Here is a 25,884-nt window from a genome sequence, read left to right as displayed (position 1 = left end):
CTGTAACATTTGACAATATTGCAATCATATTTTTGCTACAGTTGGCTATACCTGCACCAAAACGCCAGTATTTTTCCTTTCTACATTGTTCTCCATCTTCTTTTTAAATAGGGAGCCAATTTTTTTCTGGCACTTTCATTTCCATAACTGATCAAAACTCGTTTTCTCATGGCTCTCTCTTCTCCCTCTTCAGCAAACATATCGTGAGCAATACATTTGGAATATAGAATCGTGACAAAACTCACAGTATCAAATCGCAATACATATAGAATCGTGAAAATCGCACCTAAGTATCGTGATAATATTGAATCGTGAGGAAATTCCCAACCATAGTGTTCGTGAAGTCGGACTGAAAAGGGAGGAATGGCAACAACCAAGTCTCCGTCACAAACAAATACAGTTATGGGTGGGGAATACAATTGGGGAAGGGGAATACTGAAAACTAGCTGTTTTTGGCAGAGAGGTTTGGAACTCCTTCTTATTGGTGTATTAAAATAAATGATAGACTAGGCATCCCGCTAGCGGGACAACTTCCGGTGAAACTGGAGGGCACGCAATTCAAATGAATAATCATAAGAATTATGGATATTCAAATTTAGGAACATACAAGTGTCTAATATCGGTTAAAAGCTTAAATTCTTGTTACTCTAGCTGCACTGTCCGATTTACAATAGGCTTTACAGCGAAAGCATGCCATGCGATTGTTTGAGGACGGCGCCCCACATCAAAAACAAATTCCACCAGCACAGGTTTCATAAATTCACAAATAGCGATTAAATTTTCACTTACTGTTTGAAAATCTTCCTCTGATTTGTCATCCTAAGGGTCCCAGCTACAACATGTAGTGTCGTTTTGTTAGATAAAATTATTCTTTATATCCCAAAATGTCTGTTTAGTTGGCACCATCGATTTGAGTAATCCACTCATTCAACATGCAGAGAAAGAAAACCAAAAAGCTACCACTAAACTGTGTTAAAACAAGTCAAAATACGTTTATATTTAATCCTCAGGTACCCCAAAATGTAATTAAACTATAATATTTCAAACGGTATGAAGTATGTTCAATAGAAAAACGATATTAGCAGGTGCGCGTCCTCTTCGTCGTGCACGCATAGACTGATTTCCAAGTCTGTATCCCAGTACTAAAACTCATAATTCTTCCTCGTTTGGGAAGAAACAAGCCTGAAACCATGAACAAAGGTTACTGACATCCAGTGGAAGCCATAGGAATTGCATACTGGGAGCTAGATTACATTTTTTCCCTATACGTTCTAATGGAAGAGCATGGGCTCTCTCAAAAACAAAATGTTCCAGTTGGTTTTTCTTTGGATTTTCTCCAATCATATTTATTGTGTTATAGTCTCCTACATTATTTGAACATTTCTACAAACTTCAGAGTGTTTTCTTTGCAATGGTACCAATTGTATGCATATCCTGGCTTCAGGGCCTGAGCAACTGGCAGTTTACTTTGGGCACGTCAGTCAGGCGTAAATGGAGAAAAATAGACCCTAGCCTGAAGAAGTTGTCACAAGGCAGGCTAAAACTCCATCCCACCAAAACAGGCTGAAATTTCAGGCAATCTTCTCAAACAGCTCATACACTAAAAGGGCATGATCATAATTTTCTTAATTTGACAGTATTATAGTGTGGAAATATACAGTACCAGTCAAAAGTTTAGACACACCTACTCATTCATTTTGACTATTTTCTACATTGTAGAATAATAGTGAAGATCAAAACTATGAAACAAGACATGGAATCATGTAACCAAAAAAGTGTTAAGCACTTATTTTTAAATATATTTTAGAATCATCAAAGTAGCCACCCTTTGACTTGATTAAAGCTTTGCACACTCTTGGCATTCGCTCAACCAGCTTCACCTGGAATGCTTTTGCAACAGTCTTGAAGGAGTTTCCACATATGCTGAGCACTTGTGGGCTGCTTTTCCTTCACTCTGTGGCCCAACTCATCCCAAACCATCTCAATTGGTTTGAGGTCAGGTGGATTGTGGAGGCCAGGTCATCTGATGCAGCACTCCATCACTCTCCTTTTTGGTCAAATAGCCCTTACACAGAGGTGTGTTGGGTTATTGTCCTGTTGAAAAACAAATTATCGTTTCACTAAGCACAAACCAGGTGGGATGGCGTATTGCTGCAGAATGCGGTGGTAGCCATGCTGGTTAAGTGTGCCTTGAATTCTAAATAATTCACAGACAGTGTCACCAGCAAAGCACCCCCACACCATCACACCTCCTCCTATATGCTTCACAGTGGGAACCACACATGCGGAGATCATCCGTTCACCTACTCTGCGTCTCACAAATACACGGTGGTTGGAACCAAAAATCGCAAATTTGGACTCATCAGACCAAAGGACGGATTTCCACTGGTCTAATGTCCATTGCTCGTGTTTCTTGGCCCACACAACTCTTTTTTTCTTATTGGTGTCCTTTAGTAGTGGTTTCTTTGCAGCAATTTGACCATGAAGGCCTGATTCACACAGTCTCCTCTCAACAGTTCATGTTGAGATGTGTCTGTTACTTGAACTCTGTGAAGCATTTACTTGGGCTGCAATCTGAAGTGCAGTTAAATCTACTGAATTTATGCAACAGAGGTAACTCTGGGTCTTCCTTTCCTGTGGCAGTCCTCAAGAGAACCAGATTCATCATAATGCTTGATGGTTTTTGTGACTGCACTTGAAGAAACTTTAAAAGTTATTTTTAAGACTGACCTTCAAGTCTTAAAGTAATAATGGACTGTCGTTTCTCATTGCTTCTTTGATCTTTTACCAAATAGAGTGTGAAAAGTTCTCATCAAGGCAAAGGGTGGCTACTTATTAATATAAAATAGATTTGGATTTGTTTAACACTTTTTTGGTTACTACATGATTCCATATGTGTTATTTCATAGTTTTGATGTCTTCACTATTATTCTACAATGTAGAAAATAGTAAAAATAAAGAACAACCTTTGAATGAGTAGGTGTGTCCAAAGTTTTGACTGGTACTGTATATAAAACACAGGAAAATTACATGTTTGACTGCACTGGGCCTTTAACAATGAAGAATTTGCGTTGCAGTTCTAATCTATATGATTATGTGCACCTGCAATATCATTACAACCATACAGTATTTCATTCCAGTGATGTATCATTTAGTATGCCCCTTCACATGTGGTTGCTGTGCCTTATTTCAACAGGGACAAAACGGATGCTTTGAGGTTGGCAGTGAGTACAAACACCTCACACCGAGTGCTGTTAGCAACATACTGTATCTCATATAATCCCAAATGGCACCCTATTACCTTAATAGTGCACTACTTTTGACCAGGGTCCAAAGAGCTACTGTCAAAAGTAATGCGCTATAAAGTGAATAGGGTGCCATTTTGGACCTTTTATTATCATTATGGCTTCTTCCAAGGACACTCTCCTCTGCAAGTACTCAGCCCCCTAAAAATGAACAGTGCAGCAGGTAGGTGACAGCAAGGAAGTGTAATAACATGTGGTGACATTGGACAAAGAACAGTGCTTAGTGAGGATCAAGGAAAGGGAACATGACCTGGAGGCAAATTAGCATCACTCTACTAATGTAAGCACCATGTATCATTATACTGTAACACTCTGAGCCTAAAACTGGGGAAATGTTCCTAAGGCAAGACAATTTTTAACTGAAAAGGTTTGTTTCTTAAAAGGGACCTCTCATGACAAGCCGTATACAAGCCGTATACATACATGGTGGTGTCAGTCTAGAAAAAAATTCAGTCTCTCGATGTGCAAAACTGATAGACATACCCCAAGCGACTTACAGCTGTAATCGCAGCAAAAGGTGGCGCTACAAAGTATTAACTTAAGGGGGATGAATAATTTTGCACGCCCAATTGTTCAGTTTTTGATTTGTTAAAAAAGTTTGAAATATCCAATAAATGTCGTTCCACTTCATGATTGTGTCCCACTTGTTGTTGATTCTTCACAAAAAAATACAGTTTTATATCTTTATGTTTGAAGCCTGAAATGTGGCAAAAGGTCGCAAAGTTCAAGGGGGCCGAATACTTTCGCAAGGCACTGTATGATGCAAATCATCTTCTTATCATTATGCAATCATTCATGCTCTCCTTTCAGTTTACATACTGTATAGGCTTATAGTCAACAAGGTTGTTTCTCTTTAATAAATCATGATAAGATGCCCAACCTTGGATTTCTATTACCATACTCTAATACCCCAGTCTTCTTTTTGCTCCTGTAAATCACCTTCATAACTCACCATGATTAATCACCTCCTGCTGAAATGGCCCAGTGACATGCATGACATTGAGGTCAAAACATTGATTGAATAGGACCCTAGCACCCTTGAACCACTGGCCACATGGAACGGTGTGGTCAAACATTTCCTGAGAGTTCCCAGAAATTCTGGGGAGGTCAGGGACTCTCCAGGCAAAAGGACTCTATAAATTAAATATAGCAGCACACATCTGAGGTCCCTGAAACAGGCAGGTTGACTTTTTGCCTGACCCGTTGAATGATATGATTTTCTCCCCTGTACTGTGGAGTAATTGGGTTTTTAAGTCGAGAGAGAGCAGCTCTGAGGTGTACGAAAGCCTCCACATTCTCTCTCCACCAGGCTTGCTTATCACATGATTCCTCCTCAGGGATCCTCTTTGTAACCTTCCATCTAAAAAATATACCCATTAAACCTGTTTAATTTTTAAAAATGTATCGCCATGATACTATTTTCACAAGCATGTGGTGAATTTTCTAAACTCTTAGTACAAAACTGCAAATTGGTAACACATGTAACACAGCCAGACTTACATTCAACACTTTTCATTGTGCATTCATTTTGTTTGTAGACATCTTTCACCACACAACCATTGATCCAAATTATTAAATGTACCATTAAATATAATGAGAACATTGGTTTAATCACCAAAACACAACATAATATCTTCTCAATTGAGTTATTTTATTAACCATTTAATCCAACAGAAAAAATATAAGACACATGTTTAAAAATTGCCATTTGAATGTAGTATGTTACAGTAGTGTAAATTACAGCACATTACACTGTTTTCACATTAGGTAATACACTTGGATTACCCATTTAAAAAAATCTGAAGATCACATTTCCATCATTTCTATCCCATATCTGATCAAAGGTGTGAGCGTTGGTGACATCTTTCACAATGTAATCAAATTAAATAAATGAAAGAAACGTAATGTTTAGAAGGCTCTAGTTTGTTTCAAGCCTGTCTTAGGCATTTGGTCATAGGTTCCCATCGAAATCACAGTAAATATCCTCCTTGTTCTTGCACCTGGGGAAGAAAAAAAACTTTTGGCATGGTGAATCCAAGCCTGACATACAGTAGGTTTGGATTGAAATAATTGCATGCATCATCCATGGCCTGAATGAGGGTGGTACGGTCATGGTGATGGCAATCACACACTTACTACCTGTATTGTAAGTGTGTATTGTACTTATGTATTGTAGTCGTCCTGTATGTGGCTCAGTTCATAGGAGCATGGCAATAGCAACACCAGTTGTGGTGGGTTCGATTCCCACTGGGGTCACATACCAAAATGTGTGGACTGTTGTCACTTTGTTGTCTGATTCGTAAATGGCATATATTACTATATTGGCCAACTTAATTTTAGTAAAGCTGTGTAAAACCTATAGGTTTACCAAATGTTTAATTGATCAAGTAAGAGGAGTCCGATTGAGTAATAGTCAAATGTATTTTAACTGAAGAGGAGAAAATAATCATATCAAAAGTAATGTAAGCATTGCATTGTGAAAGGCAATTACCTTATATGAACATGTATTGATTGCAATGTGAAATGTGTATTTCTAGATGAAAACTGAAGTTTGGTGAAAAAGTGACCATATGGTTTTGTGCATTGTACTTGTAAATTGAAAATGTCCTCAGAGTTTTCAAACCACTGCCTTTTTCGTTATCTGTTTTGTACAAAGAGGTGTGAAAATGTACCACATACTTGTGAAAATTGCACCAAAGAGATAAAAACTGTAACCTATTATTATTGACACCATATTACTGTCATGACACAAGGCGAGACCCAGATGCAGACACAGGAGGCAGATGGTTGGAGACTTACAATGTTTATTAATCCAAAGGAGTAGGCAAGAGAATGGTCGTGGACAGGCAAAAGGTCAAAACCAGATCAGAGTCCAGGAGGTACAGAGTGGCAGACAGGCTCGTGGTCAAGACAGGCAGAATGGTCAGGCAGGTGGGTACAGAGTCCAGAAACAGGCAAGGGTCAAAACCGGGAGGACTAGAGAAAGGAGAATAGCAAAAAGCAGGTGACCGAGAAAACCGCTAGTTGACTTGGAAAAACAGACAAGACAAACTGGCACAGAGAGACAGGAAACAAGGGATAAATACAAATGGGGGAAATCAGCAACACCTGGAGGAGGTAGAGACAATCACAAGGACAGGTGAAACAGATTAGGGTGTGACAATTATATTATATAGTATTTTTTACCCAATATCTGTTAGAACACAATCTGATACAACTGATTCAAAAGAAAGCCAATACAATACCAAAACCAAAGCAGGAAGGTCTTAATTAAAAAACCAAACTGATGAAACATTACATAAAACAACTAATATTATGGCCATTATCTACTACAGTATGTATACTCTAGTCAAGTGCTTACTCTACAGTACACTGAATAAAATGAAGGTTCTTAAAAGGGTTCTTCTTCAGCTCTTAAGGTTCCTCGGAGAACTAAAAAAAAAAAACATGTGAGTTAAGTGGGGAGTTCTTGAAGTGGCAGCTACATTTTTTCAGAATTCTGAAAGGTTCTTGAAATGTATGGAATCCTGCAGCCAATTGGTCAGAGTTAACTAGTGTTGACCTTTCAGTCTAACATTTAAATTGTTGATTCAAGAGTTACATTAACACTGTAAAGAGTTAAATAAACACTCAGCGATGTAAAATTAACCCCAGTGTTTCATCAGTTTTTTTTCTGAATGCTTAAACACTAACAGTGATTCTTGAAGCACTATCTCTGAAACCATTAACACTTCTAGCCAATGCATTTACCAAGTGTGCCAAACTGAATGCACATTCTTAGCTTTACACTCAGTTTGTAATTTTATAACACACTTTTGCAAAACTGTAAACATTGGTCTCTACATTGCTACACTATTTCACCAATTCCCTTTCCACATTGACACATGTGAAAACACTTTTAGATAATGAGTTCACTTACAAATCAGAGCACTATAAATAGGCCACAGGTAAACATTTGGTTTGGACAACAATGGAGGCCAATATTGGTCAGAGAGTAAGAGGGGTGAGAACTAGAGGAGGATGAGGAGTAGGATGAGGAGGTGAAAAAGTAAAAGGAGGACGGGGGAGAGGAAGGGGAGTCAGGAACACAATAACTGATGAAATCAGAGTGACTATGGTTGACCGTGTTGTCAACCATGGGATGAGCATGAAGGAGACTGGGAAACGGGTTCAACCAAATCTGAGCCGCTATACTGTTGCAGGTTTCATCTGGATATTTCGAAATGAGAACCGGTAAGTAACTGTAAGTGCTGTAGTCTTACTGGTACAGTAATATGTACTGTACTTTCATAATGAGAAGGCTCTATCACTAAAACCATTCAAATGTTTTTACAGAACTGCAAGAAAAACAGTATCTGGTGGAAGAGGTCGACTGTTCACCCAAGAGCAGGAGACCCACATTGTAAATATGGTCATTGCAAATAATTGCATCGGACTCAGAGAACTGCAGGACCACATAATAGCAGATAACACCATATTCCAAAACGTCAACAGAGTGAATCTCTCTGCACTGTCTCGTCTACTGAAACGCAATAGAATTAGGATGAAGTAGCTGTACAGAGTCCCTTTCGAAAGAAACTCAGACCGTGTAAAACAACTGAGATATGAATATGTGCAGGTAAGCTATACTATCATTGGTATTGGATCTGGAAGTGTATGGTGCTACATAATATTGACTGATCCCTGTCTTTTCATACTGTGCTACATTTTTTTTGTCTTACATTGTTTTGTCCATACTTTACACATTTGGATACCTGTGTGTATGTGTGTTTACTACATGTATGACACAACTTTATTGCAAACGGCTATGCCCTGCTCACAGAAAAAGCTAAAGCCACAAATGTTTTTCATTTAAACTATCAGTGCGTAGTTGGTGCTTCGTGTGCTTATTCAAATGATGGTTTGTGTGTATTGTATTGACGCAAAAACACATTTTTTAAAGAGTTTGAAGAGTTTGCAAGAATTGTTTGCTTTTGCAAGAGATGTATAATGTTTTGCTGGATTGGTGTAAGGTTTTGTGGTTAGTGTGTAGTGTTTTGCAAAAATAACCTATAGTTTCAAAGATAGTGCCTAAGCAATCAAAAAAAAATGTAATAAGAAGATTTGAACCAAAACTGTGACCCTATTATCATATTTCGTAGCATGCTCTATTATAGGTTGATTTTTAGAATTGTTTGTTTCCCGCGGTAGACGAAGACTTCTGACTGGAGATGGACTTATCCCAGAATGCCCCGGGTTGGAGGCAAAGTTGGGAGAAGAGAATTATTGGGACAGGGACAAAGAAGGTGGATCGCTGAGGAGGAATGGAGGTGAAATAAAGAGGAGGTCAAAGAAAATAAGAAAAGCAGAGGTTGGATTTGAATTTTAGGCAAATGGTGATCAAATCAGAGATGGTGTCGAATAATATTGGTGTCAATTGCAAACAGAATGAGCAGTGCACCCGACCGATTTCTGGAGGTGAAATGGAAGTGAATGAGGGCGAGTTAAGTGAGGTGGAAGGTGTGGTGAATAGCTCGGAGCCTGAGTTTGGCATCGATTGACATGATAAAGAAGAATCTGATCCAGTAAGAGTGACATTTTGTTGAGAAAGTGGATCCTTGCCTTTTGGCGGATCCATTTGTGGTTTCAGGGCGGTGGGAAAGGAGTTGGGTGCAGTTGAATCAGTGAAGGTAACCTAGGTAACCTGTAGTGGACTGTGATATGCGTTTGTGCTTCTTCTGACCAGATGGAGCGGGCACTCCGTGTCACGTAACTTGGATCAAGATCTGTTTCTTGCTTTGCTCTTAGAAATAGGGCACCATTGAAAGAAGTGATGTCTGGGGTAGCGTTAAGTGTGGAGGTGGAGCAATTGAAGTTGAAGATTCCTGGTGTTTGTGGCGCACGCCGTTTGGTGCGCACGCAGACCATGTGGTGAGAGTGGTGAAATAGAGGAGTCACTTTCAGTCATTTTGAGTTTTGAGTCAGTTATCCTGAGTGTTTGTGGCGAATCCAATGTGTTATTTCAGGAGTCATGTTGCAACAGTGTGTAGGAGGGAGATTCCAAGATGTGGGAAATATGCAAGAGGGTATGGGACAGAGGATTGTGTAGTTTCGGTGGATAGAGTTGTGTGTGTCAACTGCAGGAATGTCCATGATGCTGGGGATCGGAAATGTCCGTTGCGAGAGAGGGTGGTTGAGGTAGCAAGTCAGAGTAGTGCAAAAGGTGTCGTATTACGAGGAAGTGAAGAAAGTAGAGGAGGATGATTCAAGGGTTAGGGATCCTGAGAGGATCCTTGTGAGTAGTAGATCTGTGCCAGCACAGCGGGATAGGCCAACGAGTGATAAATGCTTCTGTAAGGTTGACTTCTTAGCGTTCATAGCAATGGTTATTAACTGTACTGCAGAAATGGATTGGAAATCACAGAAAATAGCGGTGTGGTGGCAGCTGCAGATAAATATTTGGGTATAAGAGATTTGACTTCAGAAGAGTTACAGGGTGTGTTGAGTGGTGGTGTCCCGTCATCCTATGCCGTTTGCATGGTGCTGGAGCAGATAGGGTCTAAGTAGTGGAATGGGGTAATGGATTTTTAATGAGTGCATGGTTAGTTTGAAGGGTGTTATATTTTTGTTTATTTGCGTATCACAAAGTATAATGGATTTGTATTATCCAGTTCGGGGTGGTAATGCAACATATTGGATGACAACCACTGTTAATGTCACGACTTCCGCCAAAGTTGGTCCCTCTCCTTGTTCGGGCGGCGTTCGGCGGTCGACGTCAAGCAGGTGCACAAAGCCCTCCTTTGTTAGTAGAGGAGCACGTCCAGCAGCACGCGACCATGTTGCATAGTCTGGGCACAGCCATGAATCACGTGCTGCAAACAATGGAGCGATGGGAGAGAGGTTGTCGTCCAGCGTTCCCATCATCATCACAACAACCCACACCGCTGTCCACCCCTCCTTCACCTGGTCCCAGTGGGATTCGGCTCGCGCTCCCGAGAGAATATGATGGGACGGCTGCCGGGTGCCAGGGGTTCCTACTCCAGCTGGAGCTCTATCTGGCGACCGTCCATCTGGCTCCTTCAGGACGCGAGAGAGTGTCCGCCCTCGTCTCCTGTCTATCTGGGAAGGCTCTGGAGTGGGCCAACGCCATATGGAGGAGGGACCACTATGAGGATTTCACCTGCCGCTTCCGGGCGGTTTTCGACCATCCGCCAGAGGGTAGAGCGGCGGGGGAACGATTGTTTCACCTAGGGCACGGGACGAGGACCACACAGGACTTTGCTTTGGACTACCGAACCCTGGCAGCCTGCGAAGGATGGAATGACAGGGCCCTGATCGACCATTACCGGTGCAGTCTGCGCGAGGACGTCCGTCGGGAGCTGGCCTGCAGGGACACCACCCTTACATTCGATCAGCTGGTGGACCTGTCCATCCGGCTGGATAACCTGCTGGCCACCCACGGACGTCCAGATCGGGGTCTGTCAGTTCCATCCCCCAGTGCTGCTCTTAGGGTGACCGGAGGGAGGCCGCAGAGGGCACTCTGCTGTTCGGTGCTGGGGAGGTTCCTAAGGGAGTCGAGGCAGCAGGCAGGGCACTGTCGTGTCACCCCAGGTGAGTAGGCACCAGACTCACCCAGAGCCCCCTGTTGCTCACATGTTTGTGTTTATAGAATTTCCTGAGTTTTCCCCACATTCCCAGCATAAGACGCTAGTAGATTCAGGAGCAGCTGGGAACTTTATTGACCGTTCATTTGCCCATAGTTTAGGGATACCCATTGTTCCTGTTGATATGCCCTTCCCTGTGCACGCCGTAGATAGTCAACCATTAGGGTCAGGGTTGATTAGGGAGGCCACCGCTCCACTATGCATGGTTACGCAGGAGGGTCTTGAGGAGAGAATCAGTCTCTTCCTTATTGATTCTCATGCGTTTCCCATGGTGCTGGGCCTACCCTGTTTGACCTATCATGACCCCACTATTTCATGGCAACAGAGGGCTCTCAAGGGATGGTCACGAAAGTGCTCAGGGAGGTGTGTAGGTGTTTCCATCGGTGCGACTACGGTGGAGAGTCCAGACCAGGTCTCCACCATGCACATCAGATAATGCAGATTTGGGTCTTCTGTAAGAAGAAGGCGACTCAAATACCACCCCATCGATGGGGGGATTGTGCGATAAACCTCCTGGTAGACGCAGCACTTCCCAGGAGTCACGTGTATCCTCTGTCACAGGTGGAGACGGCGGCTATGGAAACATATGTCTACGAATCTCTGCGGCAGGGATACATTCGGCCTTCCACTTCACCTGCCTCCTCGAGTTTCTTTTTTGTGAAGAAGAAGGATGGAGGTCTGCACCCGTGTATTGACTATCGAGGTATCAATCAGATCACTCAGGTACGGCTACCCGCTGCCTCTCATAGCCAGTGCGATCGTGTCAATGCACGGGGCGCGCTTCTTCACAAAATTGGATCTCAGGAGCGCTTCAAATCTGGTGCGTATCTGGGAGGGGGACGAGTGGAAGACGGCATTTAGTACCACCTTTGGGCACTATGAATACCTCGTCATGACGTACGGGTTGATGAATGCTCCATCAGTCTTCCCGGCATTTGTAGATGAGATTTTCCGGGACTGTAGTGGTGTATATCGACGACATTCTGAAATACTCCGCTACACGCGCCAAGCATGTGTCCCTGGTCCGCAAGGTGCTTGGTCGACTGTTGGAGCATGACCTGTACGTCAAGGCTGAGAAATGTCTGTTCTTCCAACAGTCAGTCTCCTTTCCACATCAGGGGTGGAGATGGAAAGTGACCGCATTTCAGCCTTGCGTAAATTACCGACTCCACCACGGTAAAGGAGGTGCAGCAGTTCTTAGGGTTTGCCAACTACTACCGGAGGTTTATCCGGGGCTTTGGTCAGGTAGCGGCTCCCATTACCTCACTGCTGAAGGGGGGACCAGTGTGACTGCAGTGGTCAGCTGCGGCGGACAGGGCTTTTGGTCACCTGAGGGCTCTGTTTACCTCAGCTCCTGTGCTGGCTCATCCGGATCCCTCCTTGGCATTCATAGTGGAGGTGGACGTGTCCGAGGCTGGGATAGGAGCTGTGCTGTCTCATCGCTCAGGTACGCCAAGGCTCCGCCCCTGTGCCTTCTTTTCGAAGAAGCTCAGCTCGGCAGAGCGAAACTATGATGTGGGGGACCGGGTGCTGTTGGCTGTCGTAAAGGCTCTGAAGGCGTGGAGGCATTGGCTTGAGGAGGCTAAACACCCTTTTCTCATCTGGACTGATGACAGCAATCTGGAGTACATCCGGGCGGCGAGGAGACGGAATCCTTGCAAGGTGGGCCATGTTTTTCACCTGTTTCATTTTCACCCTCTCCTACAGACCAGGTTCCCAAAACGCTAAGGCAGATGCACGGCCCCGCGTGTATGACACAAGAGGAGCGGCCCATGGATCCCACTCCCATACTTCCGGCTTCTTGCCTGGTAGCACCGGTGGTGTGGGAGCTGGACGCGGACATCGAACGGGCGTTACGTACATAGCCCACTCCCACCCAGTGTCCAGCTGGCCGTCTGTACGTTCCGTCTGCTGTCCACGGTCGTTTGATCTATTGGGCCCACACGTCACCCTCCTCTGGTCATCCTGGCATCGGTCGGACCGTCCGCTGTCTTAGTGGGAAGTACTGGTGGTCCACCTTGGCTAAGGACATGAGGGTTTATGTTTCCTCCTGCTCGGTGTGCGCCCAGTGCAAGGCACCTAGACACCTGCCCAGAGGGAAATTACAACCCCTACCCGTTCCACAACGGCCGTGGTCACACCTGTCGGTGGATTTCTTGACGGATCTTCCTCCGTCACAGGGAAACACCACGATCCTGGTCGTTGTGGATCGGTTTTCTAAGTCTTGCCATTTCCTTCCTTTGCCCGGTCTCCCTACATCCCGCAGAGACCCTGTTCACCCACGCCTTCCGGCACTACGGGGTGCCTGAGGACATAGTTTCTGATCCTATTGCCAGGACCGGCCAGGAGAGTGGGCAGCTTTCATCCCCTGGTCAGAGATGGCCCAAAACTCACGCCGCCACTAACCTATCTCCCTTTCAGTGCGTACTAGGTTATCAGCCGGTTCTGGCACCGTGGCATCAGAGCCAGATTGAGGCACCTTCGGTGGATGAATGGTTTAAGCGCTCGGAGGAGACCTGGGACGCCACCCATGTGCACCTGCAACGGGCCATAAGACCACCGCAGTGAGGTCCTGGTGTTCGCACCGGGGGACCGGGTCTGGCTCTTGACCCGAAACCTGCCCCTCCACCTGTCCTGCCGGAAGCTGGGTCCGCAGTTTGTAGGCCATTTAAAGTCCTGAGGAGACTGAACGAGGTTTGTTAGAGGTTACAGCTCCCCCTGATTACCGTATTAACCCCTCGTTCCATGTGTCTCTCCTCAGGCCGGTGGTGGCTGGTCCACTCCAGGAATCTCGGCGGTTCCTCCGCCGCCTCTGGACATCGCCTTCAGTACCTCGTGCAGTGGGAGGGGTACGGTCCGGAGGAGAGATGCTGGGTGCTGGTGGAGGACATCCTGGACCCTTCATTGCTGAGGGAGTTTCACCATCTCCACCCGGATCGCCCTGCGCCTCGGCCTCCGGGTCGTCCCCGATGCTGGTGTCGGTGCGCTGCTACAGCCGGGCGTCAAGGGGGTGGTACTGTCACGACTTCCGCCGAAGTTGGTCCCTCTCCTTGTTCGGGCAGCGTTTGACGGTCGACGTCACCGGTTTTCTAGCAGCCGCCGATCCACTTTTCATTTTCCATTTGTTTTGTCTTCATTGTACACACCTGGTTTCCATCCCCATAATTATATGTTCCTTATTTAACCCTCGGTTCCCCCATGGTTTTGTGCGTGTTTGTTCGTTGTAAGTTGGTCTGTATTTGTGAGCTTGATTATTATCCTTCTTGGAATATTTGTTGTTTTGAGTAAAGTTACGTGAATTACTCATCTCTGTGTCCTGCGCCTGACTCCGCCTTACCTGCTACACCTAGGCGTCTTACAGTTAAGCTTCAAAGAAGAAGATGTGTGTTTCCCTCAGGCCGTGTTTGACATCCCTACTTTATGTAGTCTCATATCTTAGTCTTCCCAACCCTGGCAGTCATTCTGAATGCAGTTTGCGGGTGAATAAAAATGCTAAATGTTAGATATCCTCACTCTGGCTGAATTCCAATAGGAATTACTTTGCAAGCCAGCATCATGTGACTTTCAGCCCTGATGTGGACAGTAAAAGCTATGATATTCAGGCCACCGTATTAGGGTAAAACTAGGCCTTCAAAATAAGGCCTTATCAAATATGTATTGTTTTAAATAATATAATGTTTATGATAACATATTCACTTCTAGGAACTCTATAATGCACTCAAAAGGCACCCTGGGAAATATGCAAATAAGGCTCATTTCCCAAACATTTCTGGTTTGGGATTTTAAAGAACCATCCCATTTAATGTTCTTCAGAGAGCCTAAAATTGTTACCCTATGGCATCACTCTAAAGAACCTTATTTGGTTCTTTAGAGAACTTCCACCTTTATTTTTTAACAGAGTAGTGTGGCTCAGTTGGTAGAACATGGTGCTTGCTGCAGGATAGGAGAGTAGGTCTGATTCCTGCTACGACCACGTATACATAAATGTAAGCACGCACTACTGTAACTCGCTTTGCATGGGATACAACTGGTTCTTATGAACTAACCACAATTGAATCCTCACCTACCAATACTGTTGTTTATTGAAAGCTGAATACCGGGTGTTAGAATCATGTCTGACACTCTGGCTCTGTCTGACAGGAAGTTATTTTGTTTCTACGGTGCATACTGAAATGGCCCAGAGTGTTAATCAATAGCGCTAGCAAATCCATTACTGCATTTAATCAGGCCTGGGATTGCAGAGATGAATTCCTCTGTCCGGCCGCCATATCGGGACGGGATCACAGTGTCCTGAATGCTTATTAGCGCATTAGTGTCCTCATTATACACAGTGACACCGCCGTACAGGACTGACCTTGTGAGTGACCTCCTCTAATCAGTTCCCTCTAATTTACACTTAATACCAGGACACAGTCCCCCTGAAGCAAGATAGTCAGGAGGAATGATACTGACATACCTGAAAAATGTCCCTGTATAGGTCCCAAATGGCAACCTATTCCTGATTTCATGCATAAATTACAGAAGGCTCTGGTCAAAAGTAGGGCACTACATAGGGAATATGGTGCCATTTGGGATGCAGACCCTATCACAATTCTGTGTGCTAAATCTTGATAGTAGATCCCAAATATTCCCAAAGGTTGGCTACCATAAAGAAGGTTCTTAACCACAGTAAAAAGTGATACTTTTCCATAGATGTGTTATTGGATTTATTTTTATTTTGTTCTATCATCATCATCAATGTCTATGTTCTTAGAGCACCCAACAACTTCCTGAAAGTAAATAGATTCCTCGAGAACACCTGATCAGTTTTGAGCCTAGTGTTTTTTAGAGCGCCAGAGTGCCATCTGGGTGCTATCCATTAGGCACCAAACGGAAGAAAATGGACTGAAACAGGGAGGGAATACCTGAACTTGTCCAATAACAAACACTCGTTTTAGTTTTCCATTGCAAAGCATTTTGCTGCGGTGTGCCCTAATGAATACAACACAGTTGTTCTCCACCTGTCTCTGTCTACTCCTAAAGGGAAGAATTTAGCCCTGACCTCAATTTAGCCCTAACCTCACCGAGAACACTCAGAACAGAGCGTCCTCTCCCCAAAAAGCAGCTGGCGAATATGTCCCCACTAGTGTCTCTGAAACAATTAAATCATAAATATTCCCTCCTTTCACAGCCACTTTGCTCTCTCTACCCGTCTCAATAACCACTCAAATGTCAATATACACTGTAGTCCTCAGCGCATTTGCTCTGTTTCATAGCAGTGGCTTTGCTTCATCTGCCATCACACCATCCATGGCAGAGTACCAAAGCTCTGAATATGCAGCCTGCTTTAGAGGTTTTACTGCTAGTCAAAATCCAATCAAATAAAAGTGTATTGGTTGTGTATACAGATTTGCAGGTGCTATAGCAGGTGCAGCAAACATGCTTTATGTTTATAGCTCCGACAGTGCAGTAGAATATCTTGCAAATACAATATCACAAATTAAAAATTAAAAAATCTAAACAAGACATAACAATCCAAAGAGAGTGAGCATGTGTGAGAAAGTACTACATCTCAAAGGCTGACTCAAAATCCCATCTGCCCTTTTATGACTCATGACTATAGAAAAGTATATTGAGCAGGGCTTCCATTGGTTCCATTTCCAAATCCAATATTGGATTATACTGCATTGTAATTCATATTGAAAAATGAATGCTACAACAGCTGTATCTCGGTTCGGTGCAACTGAACAAGGTCTATCATAACATGTTCCTTGTTAGTCGGAATCAATAACCATTTATTACACTGGAGAACAGGCGCAAGCTGAAAATGTTGAACATGATGTTAGATAGATTACACTCCAATTGAACGCGGCAGCTGTCGGCATTTTAAATATATGAAAACAGGCTTTGCAAATGACAGACCAACTGCTCGGTGATCATCATTTCACCGTAGAGCATAATATAATTTGCTTTCCATTTGAATGCGTGTGTAAAGAAGGGTATTATTGTCTGGTTAATAACAACTCATGCGGTCCGTCACTTACACTGGTTCCTTTAGCTCATTTACCCATTAACTAGGTAGATCATTCAAAACAGGTGTCCCATTTAAGATGTCAACCAAGGTTGATAGGGGACACTCAGGCTAATTACTTCCCAAATGCCATCCTGTAGGTAATAGGGTGTCATTTGGGAGGTAACCCGAGACATGCTTCAGCCCAGCTTTCATACACTGGAAAAACCTTCCCAGGATAATGCTGCAAATTTACAGTGAAACTCACCCTGAAATCTAATTGTAAGAAAAACAATATATTTGGACATAAAATACATTGATTAAAATTGGTAAGAGAGTGAGGGAGTTCAAAATTGGGATTCGGATCTATGATCAGATGCTACTCTAATGGGATAAGGGGGTTCAGACAGGTGACAAGGGACAAATCAAGCTGGTGTCGTGTGTGTGTGTGTGTGTGTGTGTGTGTACTTACCTCACTAGAGGTCTTCATTCAAAGTCAGTGAGCTCTTGGAAGAATGGGGCAATGGAGAGGTTGAGAACAGTTGGCTTTCTCTGGGCCACCTTCTCATGTAATTTGTTCCATCTTCAGGTTTCATCATCTTGGTTGATTCGAACCAGGAACCTGTACAGCCATATCCAATATGGTTTATGAAATCAATTGAGGTATTGAAAAACATACTAAAAATACAGCTAGATACACCTACTTCAAGCCCTAGCTAACTAATAAAACATTGCTATAGCCTACACAATACCACAGATTATTTTACCAGCTTATTTTACCAGACATTGTCATTTCTTTCTGCGCCACCAAATATTTGCTTACTACTGGTAAAGTGAACAGGTTTAGCTAATACTATAACAATGTTGTTTAAATTAAACAAATGGTTGGCTGAGAGAGGCTAAAAGGACACTTCTGGCCTGCAAAACAATGACTTAGCCTACAGTGCCTTCGGTAAGTATTCAGACCCCTTGACTTTTTCAACATTTTGTTACGTTACAGCCTTATTCTAAAAATGATTTTTTTTAAATAAATAAACATCTTCAATCACACATGACATTTAAATAAGTATTCAGACCCTTTACTCAGTACTTTGTTGAAGCACCTTTGGCAGCGATTACAGCATCAAGTCTTCTTGGGCATGACGCTACAAGTTTGACACACCTGTATTTGGGGAATTTCTCCCATTCTTCTCTGCAGATCCTCTCAAGCTCTGTCAGGTTGGGTGGGGAGCATTGCTGCACAACTATTTTCAGGTCTCTCTAGAGATGTTCGATGGGGTTCAACTCCGGGCTCTGGCTGGGCCACTCAATGACATTCAGAGACTTGTCCCGAAGCCACTCCTGCGTTGTCTTGGCTGTGTGCTGAGGGTCGTTGTCCTGTTGGAAGGTGAACCTTCACCTCAGTCTGAGGTCCTGAGCGCTCTGGAGGAGGTTTTCATCATTGATCTCACTGTACTTTGCTCTCTCATCTTTGCCTCTATCCTGACTAGTCTCCCAGTCCCTGCCGCTGTAAAACATCCCACAGCATTATGCTGCTACCACCATGCTTCACCATAGAGATGGTGCCAGGTTTCCTCCAGATGTGACACTTGGCATTCAGGGAAAAGAGTTCAATCTTGGTTTCATCAGACCAAAGAATCTTGTTTCTCACGGTCTGAGAGTCTTTAGGAGCCTTTTGGCAAACTCCAAGCGGGCTGTCAGGTGCCTTTTACTGAGTGGCTTCCGTCTGGCCACTCAACCATGAAGGCCTGATTGGTGGAGTGCTGCAGAGATGGTTGTCCTTCCGGAAGGTTCTCCCATCTCCACAGAGGAACTCTAGAGCTCTGTCAGAATGACCATCGAGTTCTTGGTCACCTCTCTGACCAAGGCCCTTCTCCCCCGATTCCTATGTTTGGCCGGGCAGCCAGCTCTAGGAAGAGTCTTGGTTCTAAATACTTATGTAAATAAAGTATTTCAGTTTTTGATTTTTTGATTAATTTGTAAAAATGTCTAAAAACCTGTTTTTGCTTTGGCATTATGTGGTATTGTGGGTAAATTGCTAAGAATATATATATATAAATATATTTAATCCATTTTTGAATAAGGCTGTAATGTAACAAAATGTGGAAAAAGTCAAGGGGTTGAAAACTTTCCGAAGGCACTGTATGTTGCGCAGCTGAGAGCCGAGTGCACAGAATCACACAGAGTTGTGACAGCTAATTAGGACACTGTCTCTCGGTGTTGTTACCGTTCAAGCTTGTGTGGGCTGCTATCCTACTTGAAATATAATCCTGGGGGGGGGGGATTGTGCACGTTACTAGCTACTGCCCGGCAATCCTGATATGCTGCCCAGTGGAAAGCACCTTCGGTCAGCACACACCTCGATACAACACAGAAACACTGGTCATTCGCGTCGGCTTTAGCGGCTCGTTAGTAGTTTAACGATCCACGACTGGTTTTTGTGTAAAATGCGGCCCGTCAATCCGAAAAATATATCTTTTGAACTGCTAGAAACAAGACGCTTTGTCTGTAGTAATGGTGATAATTTAACAGTCATGAATCTGCGCTCAGTTTATTCTCCATGGCATTCAGAATCTGTGGTACAGCGAGGCCATTCGCAACAATTATTATTTGGAAGATTTTTTTTCTAGGTCTCACAGCAAGACATTTGGAGCAGACCGAAACGATTGCTAACCTAGCTAGCTAGCTGACAAAGAACACATGCAGTAATTCAACGTTGGCTAGAAATAGATACTTGTAAACAAGTCAAAGTACGTACCCAGCAGCTGCTGAAAATATTCTTCCATTTCACAGCGGCTTCAAAATACTAAAATAGTCTGTGTTTCAACTGACAGCATGAGGTTGGCACCTGAAATGGATCATTTGTAGGCAATTACACTGTCGAGAAGGCATACCTCTATATATTACTGTAAACAAACAGTGTGTTGTAGTCATTTTTACAGGCTTCCAATTCCAACAGTATTTTTCAGCATAATGCAGTGCAATCTACAGTATTAATGCATTTTCAGTATTTAATATGTAATATTACTGTGCATTCTAGTGTTTTGCTGTTGAAATTACAGAAACGTCTTACAGTGTAGTTAAAAGAATACAACTAGAAATGCACATTGTAACGGAAGTTGTGTTGACATCCGGACTGAGACTGCTAGGCTAGCTAGAAGTGATAGTTAGCTAGATGACGAGCGACAAGAGCTAAACGTTGTAACTTTCTATAAAGCATTATTAAACCTTGTTAAAAATATCTTACAAGTTGTGATCTTTAACCCTGAGACATACTCTCTCACACACCTGTGTCTACAGCTTTCTCGGTGACCTCTGAGAGGAATAACAACAAGGACAACACAGGTCGGATTTGTCCTCTGAGACTGACTGGGGTGCCGTGGCAACAGGGGAACTACCAATGAAAACATAGCAATGAGGCAAAGTTTTCCCTAGGTACAGATCTATGATCAATTCCCCTTTCCCAATCCTAACCTTAACCATTAAAGGGGGAAATGCAAAACTGACCCATTATCAGCATCTAGGGGCAACTTCACCCTGCCTGCACCTGAAAACACACAAGCAACAGCAAGAAAACAAAACGTAGTTAAGGTGGGGTCTTTATTGGGTTTCATATGGGAAGTAGCCTACCTTGGGAGGATATCTGCAGGAGAGGCTCCTCAGAGGAGGAAAGGGAGGACCATCCTCCTCAGTAAATGTCATAAAAATAAAAATTGCAAAACATTTAAGAAGTAATCCTTTTTAGATAAAACTATGCTAAATATAATCACATCACCAAATAATTTATTAAAACACACTATTTTGAAAAGAAGGTCTACAGTAGCCTTAATTAACAGCACTCTGTAGGGTAGCACCATGGTGTAGCCGGAGGACAACTAGGCTCTGTCCTCCTCTGGGTACATTTATTTCAGTACAAAACCTAGGAGGCTCATGGTTATCACCCCCTTCCATAGATTTACACAGTAATTATGATAATTTCCAGAGGAGGTCCTCCAACCTATCAGAACACTCACAACATGAGCTGACATGTTGTCCACCCAATCAAAGGATCAGAGAATTAATCTAGTACTGAAAGCATAAACTACAGCTAGCTAGCACTGCAGTGCATAAAATGTAGTGAGTAGTTGGCTCAAAGAGAGAGAAATACAACACTTGAACATTTTTGAACAAATTAATTTATTCCAAAATTGAAGGAGAAGCAAGAGTTAAATATATAGAGTTTCTATAGATGCGTTTCACTTACTTAGCAAATGTAGCTAGCTAGTTTATGATGGATGCTATGACTTTCCAACACAACACTGGAACTCTTCCAAGAAGGAATATAACGTAGCTGTTTGTTTACGCGTGTATTCAATCCCCCCGATTCTGTTGAAAAGCGTTCCTTACACTGAAGCAAACGGAACTAAACTGGGATAAACATGCTTGAATTTGGCCAACAGAAACTCTTGAACTAATGATTACTTCCTATATCAGCTTGATGCAGGCAAGAGTGTGCAAGGCAAACAAGTATTGGATGTCACTGTCTGTTGCCTCAAATGTCTTGACCTGTGTGCACCTACATTGTAAACTTTCATTCATAGGCTCGGTTGTAGCAACCTCATGATGGGAATAGGGAAAATTCAAGTATCATGTAGTATCCTAAACCTATCGCTGTCACCCAGTCCATTGGACATTTGTCATCCAAAATGCTGTAAGAGAAATAAGGCCATGCTCATGAAAAACAATCATCATATTAAACGACACTGACCATCATTGTATCTGAGCCAATCCAAAAATAAACACACATATTGTACCCACATCTCTATCCACCAACCATTCATGTCACATCTCTATCCACTGAGATGATTTATAAGCACTGCAACGTAACGTCTACACCATTGACTGAATAGATTTGTGGAATGACAGATGACCATGGCTAGTGGCGATAGAGCGAAGCCAATGAATCAAAGCAAAACTTGTCTGGATGTATTAGGAGATAAGGTTGACGACAGCCGAGCACATTGAACAGAGAGACAGCAGACTTTGAAGATAGCTATGGTGTCACAGCAGCTATTATTCACTCAACACACACCTCGGCCATGAGCTCTCCAGTTAAACCGGCAAGAGGCTCCACCAACGTAGACCATGCATGAACAATCCCCTATGCCAAATAAATCCCAACCATACCTAGACCATGCATGAACAATCCCCTATGCCAAATAAATCCCAACCATACCTAGACCTATTTACTTATGCATCTCCTCTGTCTAATTACTTTCTAGTCATGCATGTGTGATGAATTGCAAAGCTTATGTCTCCCTAAACTAAGGCATGCAATCCTTCCAGGTGGTCTGATGAGATAGAAACCATGAACTATGTCTGCGCCCCAAATGCCACCTTTTTCCCCTACTTTTGACCAGGATCCATAGGACATGCCGCATAGGAATGAATCTCGCTTACTGCCCTTTGACACAACCTCTATCTGTCGCCACTAATACTCTCTGTTCAGTAGTCTATATCTATTGAAGGAAAAAAAGAACAAGTAATTTGCTAGGCTGATCACCCGCAGCTCTGTCATCGAACAGTCTCTCTATACCCTGATCCTGCATCCAGGGTTATTAATTCCCCTCTCGGCCTTTGTTTAGCTCTTCAAGTAAGTGATATTTATAGCTGCTCGGATATGACTTCTCTACCTCCCACTCCTTTTTTTTCAGAGCTTCCCTGTGCTATTTGGTGTCATAACACACATACAGATGATACAGTAGACCCGCTCAGATCCACAGTAGGCTACACAACACAAGCTCGACGGGGAATGAAATGCGCTCTTTGATGAAACCAATCAGGGTACTTCCCGGCGACACAGTGCAAGGCACACTGGGACTCATTAAAAACAATAACTGTCTCAACCACCCAGGCAGTCCACAGACACTGATGATGGAGACCACCCCAAGAAAGATTTCCATTATTTTTTTTACACAAGTATGAATTTTAACAATGAGGGGGATTCTCTAATGGTTGTGTAGAAGTCTCTGATGGAACACGGCTGACTCATTCAGGATGAACTGAGACAGAGCCTGTGTAACAGTATAACTTTAGACCGTCCCCTTGCCCATACCCGGGTGCGAACCAGGGACCCTCTGCACACATCAACAACAGTCACCGACGAAGCGACGTTACCCATCGCTCCACAAAAGCCGCGGCCCTTGCAGAGCAAGGGACACCACTACTTCAAGGTCTCAGAGCAAGTGACGTCACCGATTGAAACGCTATTTAGTGCGCACAGCTAACTAAGCTAGCCGTTTCACATCCGTTACATCTGCAATCCAAATGGCATCCTATTCCCTATGTAATGCACTACTATGGGCTCTGGTCAAAAGTGGTGCAAACTACATTGGGAATAGGATGCCATTTGGGATGCTGACAGAGTAAATAGTGTCTCCTTTGCAACAAAAACCCAGTTATCTTGAATGCTGTACCATTCCCCTCCCTATTCCTATTAATTTCACAACATTTTAGCAACATTCTTTCTCCATAAGTCGATTTGACAATGTTTTAGCAACAGTATTTCTCCATGAGAGCTTAACTGAGGATTGTGTAGGTTCCTTACAATAGTGTTAGACTGGCACAGATAGAAACAAGTTGAGAGACCAACAGTCAGAGGGAATTAGATCGAGAAGCCTACACAGAAAGGAGTGGGAATATAAACAGTACAAGATAGACAGAGAGAAGCGTAAAAAAAATGTTGGCATTTTCCAAACATACAGATGGCGTCTGACTCAACTTCATGACTGGTCCTGGTTCAGAGAGAGGATGATACCTCAGGTCACCAGTCCCACACAGACGCTACACACGCTGATGCAGGATCAGTGAGATGACGGCATCCCTGCTTATCAGTCTGACAGAAACACTCGCCCCTTGATTAAGGTCTATTCCATCTGGTAATAACCATACAGTCTCTGCACGGCAAGGCAAACGTCAACAGAAGGGCCCATTTATCCACAATGGCTTCGAAATGTTACACTCTGGCATTTACTGAGTGTTAAACTGGGGCAAGGGAGGGAAAACCAATCAAAATATGAAGGCAGATTTCCCTGCCAAGACTGAAATAAATCAAGAAAGTGTATGTGCTGTCCTTTTAGAGATGACTACCATGCCATTAAGGAAATAGGTCTCTAGATAAAGGGAAAAAAAACAAAATGCTTACAAATCACATAGTAGATGTCATGTAGTATGTTTTTAGAACATGTCATCAAACTCATGGGCCACCCAGGCCACACATAGTTCTCTCTTTAAAGGGGCAATCTGGAATTGGTACATCTATTTTTGGACTTTTAAATGAACGATATAGCCATTGATTATTGAAGAATGTCAATTATAAATGCCTCATGTCATTAGCTTAGTTCAGACACACTACACACAGGTACACATAGATTTTGTATTGTAGATCGTGGTAGTAGAGTAGTGGCCTGAGGGCACACACTTAAGGTGTTGTGAAAAGTGTTACGAAATGTAATATTTGAAAATTGTATATAACTGCCTTAATGTTTTACACCATTATTTGTTAAAAAAAAATTAAATTGTAAACAACCACGGTATAGCTTCAAAACATGGTAAAATTATATAGTTGCGATCTCATGGAGGGTTAATCCTTGGATCCATAAATCTGTATATGAATTAGATAGTGGTTACATTTCTCCAGCTCCATCTCTCAACTGCTTAACAAAACAAGTGCTAGGGTGGCCGCTATGTTTTTCGATTCCCAGATTGCCCCATTTTACAAACATGTTCATCCTGAAAACACAATGTGGTGAGTCTTGACTAACAGAATAGATAATGACCTAAAGCGTTGTATAATCTCGGCACACAGAATCAGGATGTCACGAGAGACTACAGGTATTATAGTTCATTCTTTTCAGAATTAAATCTGGGACACAAGATGCTCTTATCCAGTTCATGTCCTGAATACACTGTCCCTGACACCTTATGATTTTCTTTTTTAGAGTAATCTACAGAACATTAGAAAAACATTTTCATGGAAAGTAAGACGTAAACGCTAGCTTTTCCAGAGCCGATTTCCAGACCATATGGTGGTTTAAAAGCCTGTCTTTCGCACTGCAACACCTGGGCAGGTAAGTATGTTTGTTTTACATACAAATGGATATATATTGACCGTGAACCACTGTCAACTTACCAAATTTGCTGTCAGCGGAGGTAGTTGGAAGAGACAGGCAAAGAGCCAACACAGCGAAGATGATGGAACACGGCGAATCCATTACTCTACCTAGTCTAATCCATTACACACCTTTGCTAAAACATAGTGTCAGTGTTAAATACAGGATAGTCCAAAATTGATGGATGAGATAATTGCGAGTGAAAGTGAAAATATGAGAAGATTTGCAGAGCAATTTCTCGGGTCCGCCACTTCTCTTCCGCAGTCGCGTCAGGATTCAGCACCGCGGACAGCAACCTTCAGAAGGCGCCCCTCCTAGGTTCTGACGTCAAACACATGGCGAGGGGCCCGTGCCTGGTCTCTGAGCTTGCACCCACAGTTCGCAATAGTTAATGGTTAGCCAGTCTCACCACGAAAATAGAAGTTTATGAAATAAAGCTCGAGAGTAGGCAATATAGAGATTAAAAAATGCAATACCAATAAATCCAAGTGGGCATGAGGGAAGTCTATCGCAGAAAGCCAGTTACTGGCACCTGGGTTCAAACACTAGCTGGAAACAGTGGAACAAATGGATTTAAATTACATCGCAAGTGGAACCCTTTCCCATATATAGTGCACTACTATTGACCTGGGCCTGGTTTCCCAAAAGCATCTTAAAGCTAAGTTAATCTTAGAACCATATGACCTTATGCCTTAAGATGCTTTTGGGAAACTGGAGCCAGAGCCCTATAGGTCCTGGTAAAAAGTAGTGCACTAACAGTAAAGTAAATGAGCTCATTTATAGTTGGACTCAGCATC

The 25,884-nt window shown here is 43.1% G+C and overlaps 1 long non-coding RNA gene across 2 annotated transcripts; it reads right to left on the bottom strand.

The window, feature by feature from the left end:
- Positions 1-6,091: 6,091 nt before the first annotated feature.
- On the bottom strand, positions 6,092-20,311 carry LOC115105137 (uncharacterized). 2 transcript variants are annotated; one of them, XR_003859836.2, is made up of 4 exons: positions 20,226-20,311; positions 19,696-19,785; positions 17,410-17,559; positions 6,092-6,737 (listed from the first exon to the last, which is right to left on the bottom strand). It is a non-coding gene; the product is annotated as an uncharacterized LOC115105137 (long non-coding RNA). The 2 variants fall into 2 exon arrangements; XR_010460475.1 differs by having other exon boundaries at positions 6,092-6,281.
- Positions 20,312-25,884: the final 5,573 nt, after the last annotated feature.

Source organism: Oncorhynchus nerka, linkage group LG22 (assembly GCF_034236695.1).
Source record: "Oncorhynchus nerka isolate Pitt River linkage group LG22, Oner_Uvic_2.0, whole genome shotgun sequence".
Classification (NCBI taxonomy): domain Eukaryota; kingdom Metazoa; phylum Chordata; class Actinopteri; order Salmoniformes; family Salmonidae; genus Oncorhynchus; species Oncorhynchus nerka.
Note: the sequence above shows the minus strand (reverse complement) of the source record. Positions and strands in the feature narration are given on the sequence as shown.